This window comes from Malaclemys terrapin, chromosome 12 (assembly GCF_027887155.1).
Source record: "Malaclemys terrapin pileata isolate rMalTer1 chromosome 12, rMalTer1.hap1, whole genome shotgun sequence".
NCBI classification, from domain to species: Eukaryota; Metazoa; Chordata; order Testudines; family Emydidae; genus Malaclemys; species Malaclemys terrapin.
Genome location: NC_071516.1, coordinates 42,957,073 through 42,966,946, shown reverse-complemented (window position 1 = coordinate 42,966,946; position 9,874 = coordinate 42,957,073). Strand labels below are relative to the sequence as shown.

Here is a 9,874-nt window from a genome sequence, read left to right as displayed (position 1 = left end):
TTATTGTCAATTACAAACTTTCTTTCTTTCTTTCTTTCTTTCTTTCTTTCTTTCTTTCTTTCTTTCTTTTACATTATTGCACCATACATGGAAATTTATATCAAACATAAGGGAACGAAATCATTCTCTGAGCAGTTTATGATCTATAGCTTAATTAAACACAGAACAAAAAATAATAAGGAAGACATGAGGAAGATGATATTACTTGAAAATACTTGGGGCTTGTCTACCAAATAGCTGGAAGTTGAAGCTAAACAAATTCAGACTGGAAATAAATTGTACATTTTTAATTAACCATTGGAAAAAATTACTGAGGTACGTGGTGGATCCAATCAAGACAGGATTTTTTTATAAAAGTTATGCTCTAGAAATTATTTTGGGGATGTTCTATGGCCTATGTTATACTGGAGATCAGATTAGATTATCACTGTGGTTCTTTCTGGCCTTAGAATCTATGAATCTAGATGGACTCCAGACAAGATATATTATAGGTGCCAGTGGGAGAAAACCCTGTAAAAGAGGTTACCCAATATTTTGCATTACAAGACCCCATTTTTAATTCCTTATAACTTCCTAAAACTTTAACCATTTGGGCTGAAATTTTTCATGTTGGGTGTCTGCCTCAGTTGGAAATTTTCTTAAGAGTTCCACACAAAAAAAGGTTCAGTCATTTCCAAGCGAGAGATTATGGGAAAATACATTGGTTCCCCCGTGTTAACAAAGGGAAAGAATTCTCTTTTCAGACACTCTAGCACCGGTAAGCATTGAAGCAGAGAAATTAAATATGCGGGGGGCCACCCTGGTGTCAGAGATGCACCTTTTGCTGGTTTCATGAAACAGCACCCAGACTTGGCCAAGTTATGAGCATTTGGGAAAATTTCGGTTTCTACATGCTCAATAGATGCTTCTTAGAGTTCCGGGCTTAGAGCTCCTATCCATCCCCACAGAGTGTGCTCCAGCTCCAGGCTAAACTGGCAATGTTGGACTTCCCTGGAAATTGCTGATATCACACTAGATGATCAAAATGGTCCCTTATTACCTTAAAATTAATGAATCTATGATATACACCATAATCTTACAATCTGATCTGCTAGTAAAAAATGCCATGGAAGTCAAGAAAGAGCCGTCTCCCAGAGTTGTTGTGTGACCTGATCAGCTTAGGCATTGAAAAATCTATCCGTGTCTTATATAGGAAGCCTGCATAAGAGCTGAGGCATGTTATTTAAAATTAGGCCAGAGGGAGCACTGGCAAAATGCATTTGACAGCCAAAAAACCCCAACCCAACCTAAAACCTAAAATGCTGCACTGGGCAGCCAGAGCAGGAAAAGGGGAAGCCTAAATGGATTTTTCTGTAGAGCTGGTTGGAATTATTGAAGTATTAAAATTTTGATGAAATTTCAACAAACCAAGGTGAACATTTTATGAAATGTTTCTTACGTTAAGATTTTTTTTTTTTTTTTTTTACTTTGACATCTCAAATTTTGAAGATGTAAAATCAGGATACTACTTTGACTAAAGATTCTCATTTGATTTTTCAATGATCTTTATATCTGGTCAAAAGGTTCTGACTATCAAAATTTGACGAAAGTTTTATTTATTTATTTACTTGTTTCATTAAAAAAAAAAGGTTCTCTTCCCATTTTCCCAACAGGTTTAAAACAGGTCAAAGTTTTTCAAATGGCAAAATTCCAATTAAAAAAGTGAGGGTCATCGGGAGTAATTCAACAAAATGTTTATGAATTTCCCTCATTCCCCCTGTTTTAACTAACTATATCTTTCATTCTCTGATTTCTCTGGTTGTGTGAAAAGATGCTCTTTTCTATTGTTTTTCTAAAGGCTCCCTTCACCTCTTTGTTCCTCAGAGTGTATATTATGGGGTTCAACATTGGGGTCACAACTGTGTACATGAGGGAAATCATTTGATCACTCTCTGGGGTGGAGATAGACTTGGGCCTCAGGTAGGTGAAAAGGGCCGTTCCATAGAACAAAGTCACCACCATGAGGTGGGAGGAGCAAGTGGAGAAGGCTTTACGCCTTCCCTCTGCCGATGGCAGCTTGAGGATGGTGGAGATAATGTAGATGTAGGACAGGATTATCAGCAGGAAAGGGCTCATGATGAACAGCACCGACACAGCCAAGACCACAATTTTGTTTTTGGATGTGTCTGTGCATGCCATCTTCACCACTGGTGGGATGTCACAGAAGAAGTGGTGGATGCGGTTGGAGCCACAGAAGGGCAGGCTGAAGATCCACGTGGTCTGAGCTACTTCCACCGAGATGCCGATGGTCCATGAAGCAGCTGCGAGCTGTGCACACGCCCGAAAACTCATGATGGTTCTGTAGTGCAATGGTTTGCATATGGCTATGTAGCGGTCGTACGCCATGGCTGCTAGGAGGCAGCATTCTGTGAGGCCCAGGATGGTGAAGACATACATCTGGGCAGCGCAGCCCGCAATGGAGATGGTCTTTTCCTCCACCAGGAGGTGAGCCAGCAGCTGAGGGACCACACTGGTGGTGTAGCAGATTTCCAAGAAGGACAGGTTCAGCAGGAAGAAATACATGGGGGTGTGGAGTGATGGGTTTAGCTTTATAAGGAGGATAATGAGCAGGTTCCCCACCAGGGTGACCAGGTAGGTGACCAGAAACACCAGAAACAGAAGGATTTGGAGTCTGGTAAGGTACGAAAACCCCACCAGGATGAACACATCAGAAATGGTCTGGTTCTCATCAGGCTTTCTCTCAGAATATGTCATCTGCTGGGGTGGCAAAGAGAGAGACACTGGAGCTGAATCTGAAGAATACCATATATGTGGATTTGAATCATACAATTCATACTGGTTTCCTATGTGTTGGGATGCTTCAGACAAAAACCTGCTGCAGTTCTATATGTAACTGGGCCCAATCATCATCGAGTGTAAACTGGTGTAGCTGCATTGATATCCATCAAGCTATGACAATGTAGATCAGCTGGAGATATAACTGTGACACTGTTTCCCATATTTTTCATAGTAATAGTATGATATGATTGTGTCATAACCTAAATACATTAGGATTATGTGGGGTATCATTGGAATGGTTATGATTTACTGAATATGATTAGCTTATTTGCATTCATGTATCATTGTTGTATCTAAAGTCAGCAATACTTACTATACATCTGTACTACAAAAGTGTTTGCACCTCGGGAATGCCCACTAGATAGAATGCAATCAGTCTGGCCGACTAGCTGGGAACAAGTCTATGGACCATTAGGAAGAACAATAGGTCTTTGAAGATGCTAATCTCTCACCTTCCTGGGAAGTATCAGGGAGTAGCCATGTTAGTCTGTATCTACAAAAACAACAAGGAGTCTGGTGCATCCAAAGAAGTGAGGTTTTTACTCACGAAAGCTTATGCCCAAATAAATCTGTTAGTCTTTAAGGTGCCACCAGACTCCTTCCTGGGAAGCTTTCCAGGGATGCTACAAACTGCCTCTGACTTATGGGTGCTTTGACACTACAGGGTCATGTGTTCAAGTCATCTGGTACTGGTTTCCATGATAAACCACCAGTATTTTTCCACTGAGGGGGATGGGAATCACACTGAAAGACAAAGGATTCCTGCCATATGTAAATCTTATTTAAGGGAGGGGAGTGAGATAATCGGGGTTCATTCTTCACTGAATCCCCACCCAGGATGACTGCTGGAAACATCTAAGGAACAAAGATAAAGGGGGGGGATAAGGACTGAGGCCAGGCTGATAAGGTGTCTGACCTGTGAAAGAAATACCTGGAGTTTTAAACTGCAAGCAAGAGCAGCTGCTTTCAAGAACCTCTGCAATCTGCCTAAATCAACATTTAGGGTGAGAAATTACTACTTGTAACCAGTTTCTTTAGTATATTAAGCTTATGTTGTGTTTTTGATTTATTTGTTGGCTAATCATAGAATTATAGAAGATTAGGATTGGAAGAGACCTCAGGAGGTCATCTAGTACAACCCCCTGCTCAAAGCAGGACCAACACCAATTAAATCATCACAGCCAGGGCTTTGTCAAGTCGAGCCTTAAAAACCTCTAAGGATGGAGATTCCACCACCTCCCTAGGTAACCCATTCCAGTGCTTCACCACCCTCCTAGTGAAATAGTGTTTCCTAATATGCAACCTAGACCTCCCCCACTGCAACATGAGACCATTGCTCCTTGTTCTGTCATCTGCCATCACTGAGAACAGGCAAGCTCCATCCTCTTTGGAACCTCCTTCAGGTAGTTGACTGTTCCTGATCACCTTTCTCTCCTCCAAGTGCTTCAAAATGGATTCCTTTAGGAGCTGCTCCATGATTTTTTCAGGGACTGAGGTGAGACTGATAAGTCTGTAATTCTCTGGATTCTCCTTCTTCCCTTTTTTTAACGATGGGCACTATATTTGGCTTTTTTCAATCGTCCCGGACCTCCCCCCAATCTCCATGAATTTTCAAAGATAATGGCCAATTGCTCTGCAATCACATCAGCCAATTCCCTCAGCACCCTCGGATGCATTAGATCTGGACTCATGGACTTGTGCATGTCCAGCTTTTTCTAAATAGTCCTTAATAATCTGCTTTGATCTGTTTGCTATCCCTCATAATCACTTAAAATCTTTTGTAGTTAATAAAATTGATTATGATTTCTCTAAAAACAGTTTGTGGAATTCATAACTGGGGGGCAAAAAGCTGTGCATATCTTCCTCTGCATCGAGGGAGGGGGTGAATTTCAATGAGCTTATGCTGTACAGTTCTCTGTGTTTTCTCTCAATTTTGGGTTTACACTTTGGGGGGGGTGTGCACTTGAGTGCTGGGCAATTCCCTAGCTGAACCCTTCCCATGCAGTTCTGATTTCAGTGTCTGTTTCGTTCCACAGCTGGGTGGGGCCCTACCTGCGTGTGTGCTGGAGGAGGCTTGAGGTGGCCTGGCTCAGCAGAACATTGTAAGGGAGCCCAGACTGGTGGAACAGGTGAGCTGAGTGTTACCCCAGTATATCAGGTGGCACCCCTGGATGGGGGGGAGGCAACCCATCACAATGACCACTTTGACACCAGTGGAAATACAACTGATTTACAACAGATGGGGATCTGATAAATTTACGCTAAAGGAGCTACGTCAGTTTATACCAGCAATGGAGGTATACCAGCAGTTTCCAATATCAGAGGTTCTGTTCTTCCTCTTCAAACACATTTCTTTTCTGTCTACATGAAAATTCAAAAATGGATCAATCTTTCTTTCTTTCTTTCTTTCTTTCTTTCTTTCTTTCTTTCTTTCTTTCTTTCTTTCTTCAGCCACGTTTATCAAATAAGATTTCTCAAATGAGACCAAATTCTGATCTCATTCGGAACTTAATCACAGGAATTCTTATACAAATTCTTATTCCAACTGCAGTTACAATTCACATAAGTGAGGACTACTCACATGAGTAAACTGGTGCTGCTGAGCCCAACATGATTGAAGCCCTTTGAAGAATGAGAAGCATGATAAATGCTGAAAACAATGGGGGATTTTGGCTTTTTGTGTAATATTAAATGTTATTCTTCCCTAAATATTAGAGAACAATTTAAATCATTCCTGACTTTATCATCACTGCATTTGAAATGCATTGGTTTCTCTCAACATACAAAAGAAGAGCTAGGGCCAGTTCCTTTGCTGGTGTAAATCTTAACAGCTCCATGGGTATAAAAAGATCTATACTGATTTACACCAGTGGAGGATCTTTGTCTAATCACCTTGCTATAAAGAATTTTACAAGAAAGAAGATCCTACAATGTATGAAAAGACAATTTCCACAGATGTTTTACTTCTAGGTTATTTGTTGACAAGGAACTTCCTAATAAAAGGCATGACAGTGAAATGACAGAGTTGAAATAAAAATGAGCAATAACAAATATTGTATTGGGCATACGCTTAGCATGTTCAATATGTGGCACTCAAAGCAATGCATCAAATAATAGTGAGCTACAAAGGGGGAAACTGGGAATGATCGAGGGAATGATAGGGGTGAAGAGACTGGGTTTACATAGCGAGTCAGTATACCTGATACCTGAAACTCTGCCATAACTACAGAACCATTCTCCTGGAAATTGAACACACTCAAACACTCACACACATTCAATGAAATAGAGAAAATTAAATCCAACAACCAAAGCACACTGTAGTGTACACTATGCAGAGTACACAATTTAAAATAAAAGAGAATATTTTTCTCTAAATAGGGAGCCCTGGAGAAGAGGTTGAAATTCTTCTGCTTCTCTTAAGATCTAATTTGGGGAACCTCTATTGATGTTTGTGAGTACTTCCCTCAGCACAACCATTGCAGTATATGCAGATCTGGCTGGAAAATGGAATTTCCATCTCATGGGAAATTCCAATATTCCAATATTTATTTTCATCCTGAATCTATACAAAAAGTTGAAATAGTGAAAACCTTAATTTCAATTCAGAAGAGTCCACATGAAATCGAATGGAAAATTGAAAAATTGCCAGCAACATCAATGTTTTCTCATGGAAAACATCAATATTGATATAACCATATTTTTCAGAAGGGATTTGGATTTATTTCTTTATTTGTTGGCTGACATTTTGAGCGGCTCTAAATAAATGTAGCAATTTACTCACCATTAGGAATAAGGTCTGTATAGATGCTTGTCGCTGGCAGTTGAGTGATATTTTCTGAGCTCTTCAAGGCATCTGGACACTCCATTAGTATACCTGAGAACATGAAAGCAATTAAAGAAGCATACATTATGAGAAGGAAGGTTTGAGAAAAATTCAGCTAAAAGAGACCACCATTTAACTAGTTGTATTCAGAATGATAGAGTCAGACATGAATAGATAGATAGATAGATAGATAGATAGATAGATAGATAGATAGATAGACACAGCCCCTGTGCTCAGACACACATTAAGATTCTCTGCCCATATATGGAAAATTCAAATGAAGAAACCAATGACATGATCTTGCTCCCATTGCAGACTGGGGCACAACACCCATGGACTTCAGTGGGAGATGGTTGGGGCCTTAAGTCATTCATTTATAACCTACCTTGTTTAAGAAGAATAGTTCTATCTCCTAGCTAAAAGCGCAATATGTGTTGAAGGAAAGAGGTGTTTTTATTTCATTCACTGGCTTCTGGGACCTACTCCCTGAAGGAAATTTCTTATAATATTCCTCAGAGGAAGAACAATGTTGCATCAAACTGCAACAAAACAAAATACATTAGGGCAATCATTTCAGAGGGGGTGGTAACATCATCATCATGATGTATTTTCTAGATGAAAATTGTAATGGGATTTACTAAGTGGGGTAAATTTTGTGATATTATTTTGTCTGGAAAGAGGAATGATTTGTCCAAGGCAACACAACACAAAGAGTCAGGGGCAGAGTCAGTAACAACACCCAAGGCTTATGACTCCAGTTACCGGATGTTCAGACTGTGTGCCTCATTCCTGTCTCAGACCCATGATTAGAACCCAGGAGATCTGATTCCCAATCCCCACTTCTCTAAACATTACACTCCACTCCCCTCCCAGAGCTGGGAACAGAACCCGGGTGTCCTCACACTCAGACTCTACTGCTCTTACCAAAGGGTCCAATTCCCTCCTTGAGGACCAGATACAAAGTCCTTAGAAGTCAGTGGGACTATTCCCTTTGATACAGAAGTTTGCAGTGGAACCAGAATAAACTCTGTGTGGAAGCTGAGAGGTGCTAGGGGTTAGTGCGCTTCAGGGAGTGGGGTGATGGGCTCATCTGGGAGCACTCTCATTTCTTCGACAGTTCTGACCCCATAACTCCAGCATGGCCATAGAGGGCTGAGGCTTTCCTACTGCGAGTGGGGTGGGGTGCTCAGTTTGGGGCAATCTTCCCCCTTAGTCAGTGTTGCTAGCAATACCCCAGTGTAGCACTAGGGGGTGCTAAAATACAGGGATGGGCCTGGAGGGCTCTGTAGGATGTTCTTAGGTTGATGGATCCCAATGTCCCAGCTCAGCAGTAGGGGGCGCTGTACTGCAGGGAAGAGGGTGGATGACTCGTTAAGGGACATTCTCCTCTGTGGGTCAGTACTAAACCCAGTGCTCCAGCGCAGCTCCAAGCAATGACATGTTGCAAGGAGCTGGGTGGGGTCTCACTTGGGGGGCACTCTTGTCACTTGGTCCATGCTGACCCCTTGTGCTTCAGCAGGGCACCACGTGGCCCTGTGCCGCAAAGAGCAGGGTGAGGGGCTCACCTGTGGACCTGCTCCCATCAGAATTGCTGCTTATCACAGTGCTCCAGCATGGCGCTCGGGCGCCCTGTGCTGCAGAGGGTGGGGTAGGGTGGATGAGCAGGTGGCGCTCTCCCCTTAAAGTTCGTGCTGATCTACAGCAACTCATCACAGTGGAACGGGACACTGTTTCTGGTGGATGTTATATCTTTTGGTTGAGCTACAAATGAAAGATCTTTCCCGAACATCCGTGGTCATTGACAAGTCAGTGAGGCTATTTACAAGAAGAAGGGGCAGCAGTGGCACGTACACACACGCACTGAACATGGCTCATTCCCTCCAGCAGGGGATGACAGTCACACAGACAGACAGACAGGCACATACACATACACACACACACACACACACACACTGAGCAGGGCTCATTCCCTTGTGGTTACCTATCTGCTGTTTGCAACACTTGTGATTATGACAAAACAATAAACAGAACCTTGAGATGTTTTGTGACTTAAGATCATTGATAGTTTACTTCCTTATGCCAACTCATTGAGCAACTTCTCCTGTTCAAAATAGAAAGCCTTCTACTTACCCTAACTGCTTAAGCTATTTTGCATGCAGTGCTGTTGTAGCCATCTGGATCCCAGGATACTAGAGACACAAAGCGGGTGAGGTAATATCTTTTGCTGGACTAACTTCTGTCTCTCTCACCAACAATAAAAGATATTACTTCACCCATCTTGTCTTTCTAAGTAATTTTTATAAGTTTAAACCTATAGGTCTCTTGTGTTTCTGCTATCATTTCCTCAACAACTATCATTATTTAATGGTTATATAGTCATTACATGGGCTACAAATCTCTCTCTCTCTATCACATACACACACACACACACACAGAGTTTTTATTTTGCATAAGGTGTTCTTTCCTTCCTGCCTTAATCATCTGTTGAACAGTGTTGCATGAAGTTATACTTTCTGCATCCCAGACATGCCTCAATTTCAGTGGTCCAGCACAGAGAACACCAAGTACATTTCTCTTTTACGTTCATTTGATGCCTGGCTAAAGTGCTCTGTGGGCCTGTGTGATGACACCCAACACAATGTGAGACAGAGGAGGTCAGATGATATAATCTAGAGATCCCTTTTGTCCTTAAACTCTGTGACTCTCTGACAATATGAAATACACCAGTGATATGTGACAGTAAGTGTTTGGGATTAAGCAAGCACAGATATGGTAGAAGTGAATCTTAAAGACAAACAAAAGGAATCTCTCACCGCCAAACAGCCCCAGAAGAGTAGGAGCGATTATCTTGTATTTTTTTCAAAGACACAATCTACAACACCAACTCTGTAGGGAAATGATGTTAGGAGACAGTTACAGGCCGTTGCATCATTCTTGTTGCTATGAAATGTCCATTCAGGGGCCTAGGCGGAAAAAGTTCTGCTCCTACAGGTGATTTATTTGTGTCCTTATTCTCCAGACTCTGATCAAACCCTTGGTTCTAATTTACAGCAACATTTGTGACCTACATCTCCCATTGAAGTCAATGAAACCTCAGCCCCTGTGCAAATCAAGCCCACTCTGAGCTGTGATGAATGGAAAATGATCAAGGACCATGGCAGGTCCAGGCACATCCCCTGCCCTGGCGACATTCACAGGTATAGGGCAAAAAGT

The 9,874-nt window shown here is 41.8% G+C and overlaps 1 pseudogene; it reads right to left on the bottom strand.

The window, feature by feature from the left end:
- Positions 1-1,778: 1,778 nt before the first annotated feature.
- On the bottom strand, positions 1,779-2,769 carry LOC128845917 (olfactory receptor 10A4-like; annotated as a pseudogene).
- Between the last annotated feature and the right edge of the window lie 7,105 nt (positions 2,770-9,874).